This window comes from Bufo bufo, chromosome 5 (genome assembly GCF_905171765.1).
Source record: "Bufo bufo chromosome 5, aBufBuf1.1, whole genome shotgun sequence".
Taxonomy (NCBI): Eukaryota; Metazoa; Chordata; class Amphibia; order Anura; family Bufonidae; genus Bufo; species Bufo bufo.
Window position 1 is genome coordinate 205,185,018 of NC_053393.1, and position 3,003 is coordinate 205,188,020.

Below are 3,003 nucleotides of genomic sequence, written 5' to 3' on the forward strand. Positions count from 1 at the left end.
AATTTCTAATCATTTTATACACATGCCTATATTGACAACATAACAAATCTTAAACAATTTCTAATAGTAAATGACATTGTATTGCATACTTACTTCTTAGTACCTATATTAAAACTGAAAAGTCATTGGAGGATATTTATTAAGCTAATTACACCATTGTTATTGTGTAAATAAGTCGCAAAGTATGGGGAATCCCATATGTGCACAATAATTTGCAACAATGTAAGTTTCTTGCCATTTCTTTGAAGTGCCAAGAAAGAGTGGACATTGATTAGCAGTAGGGGCACAGCTTTGCGCCGCCTGAAAGACTTTCCATAACTTTTGCCAAAAAATGGCAGAAGTTATAGCTAAAGTTGCGTTAGTCCCTGGCTAACGCAGACTTCATGTTGTGACACATGGTTGGATGGAGATGCACCTAATTTATTAAGAGTCATCTACTTCTTAATAAATTTGGAATATCTCACACCAGTGCAAAGAGATCAAGACTGGCATATGGATATACCATTCTTGATACATGTACCCAATGATTAACAAAAGCTACTTAACAATAAATACTGTCCTCCTCTCTCATCCTTCATTTCCACCTCTTTCATCCACAGACTTCCTGATCCCCTCTAACAGCCTATACATAACACTCTCTTATCCTCAACCCTAATGTCCTCCGCTTTTATGCTCTGCCTTCACTACCTCCATATCCTCTCATTGCCCTATTCCATCTCCTCATTATCCTCTAACCTCTTTAATTCACCACCTTCTCACCCTCCACATACTTCTCTCTTAATTGACTCACACTCCTCCTCTCCTAGCTTATCCTCTTACTTCTCATACCTTATATCTAAATCCTTAAATATAACAGAAATACACAATAACTGATAGTGACACACATTACTTAGAGACAGAAAAGGAATATGAGCATAGACATGTGTATAATACAATTGAAAAAATAAATAAAAACTGGCCTCATATTTTTTTTTATTTCTAATTATTTTATACACATGCCTATATTGACAACATAACAAATCTTAAACAATTTCTAATAGTAAATGACATTGTATTGCATACTTACTTCTTAGTACCTATATTAAAACTGAAAAGTCATTGGAGGATATTTATTAAGCTAATTACACCATTGTTATTGTGTAAATAAGTCGCAAAGTATGGGGAATCCCATATGTGCACAATAATTTGCAACAATGTAAGTTTCTTGCCATTTCTTTGAAGTGCCAAGAAAGAGTGGACATTGATTAGCAGTAGGGGCACAGCTTTGCGCCGTCTGAAAGACTTTCCATAAATTTTGCCAAAAAATGGCAGAAGTTATAGCTAAAGTTGCGTTAGTCCCTGGCTAACGCAGACATCATGTTGTGACACATGGTTGGATGGAGATGCACCTAATTTATTAAGAGTCCTCTACTTCTTAATAAATTTGGAATATCTCACACCAGTGCAAAGAGATCAAGACTGGCATATGAATATACCATTCTTGATACATGTACCCAATGATTAACAAAAGCTACTTAACAATAAATACTGTCCTCCTCTCTCATCCTTCATTTCCACCTTTCATCCACAGACTTCCTGAACCCCTCTAACAGTCTATACATAACACTCTCTTATCCTCAACCCTAATGTCCTCCGCTTTTATGCTCTGCCTTCACTACCTCCATATCCTCTCATTGCCCTATTCCATCTCCTCATTATCCTCTAACCTCTTTAATTCACCACCTTCTCACCCTCCACATACTTCTCTCGTAATTGACTCACACTCCCCCCCCTCTCCTAGCTTTTCCTCTTATTTCTCACACCTTATATCTAAATCCTTAAATATAACAGAAATACACAATAACTGATAGTGACACACATTACTTAGAGACAGAAAAGGAATATGAGCATAGACATGTGTATAATACAATAGAAAAAATAAAAAAAAACTGGCCTCCTCATACCCCTTCATAGCCAGCCACCCCTCTCCTAGATTTCTCCTCGGTCATAACAAAGTTGTTACGAACAAGAGGAAATCAGACTAACATTAAGTGTAAAACTTAACATAGTCATCCTCAATTTATTAATTAAAATCACAAATTCATACTTCTTTGCCGATGAATTACCAGCCATTGCGCACTAACATATTGTTTAGGCCCATGACTGCACCATATGCTGCTATCAAGGGACTAAGAAAATCTATTACTTATAAGTGAATTGTATTTTTTTAAAATTTCTAATCATTTTATACACATGCCTATATTGACAACATAACAAATCTTAAACAATTTCTAATAGTAAATGACATTGTATTGCATACTTACTTCTTAGTACCTATATTAAAACTGAAAAGTCATTGGAGGATATTTATTAAGCTAATTACACCATTGTTATTGTGTAAATAAGTCGCAAAGTATGGGGAATCCCACATGTGCACAATAATTTGCAACAATGTAAGTTTCTTGCCATTTCTTTGAAGTGCCAAGAAAGAGTGGACATTGATTAGCAGTAAAGGGGCACAGCTTTGCGCCGCCTGAAAGACTTTCCATAACTTTTGCCAAAAAATGGCAGAAGTTATAGCTAAAGTTGCGTTAGTCCCTGGCTAACGCAGACTTCATGTTGTGACACATGGTTGGATGGAGATGCACCTAATTTATTAAGAGTCATCTACTTCTTAATAAATTTGGAATATCTCACACCAGTGCAAAGAGATCAAGACTGGCATATGGATATACCATTCTTGATACATGTACCCAATGATTAACAAAAGCTACTTAACAATAAATACTGTCCTCCTCTCTCATCCTTCATTTCCACCTCTTTCATCCACAGACTTCCTGATCCCCTCTAACAGCCTATACATAACACTCTCTTATCCTCAACCCTAATGTCCTCCGCTTTTATGCTCTGCCTTCACTACCTCCATATCCTCTCATTGCCCTATTCCATCTCCTCATTATCCTCTAACCTCTTTAATTCACCACCTTCTCATCCTCCACATACTTCTCTCTTAATTGACTCACA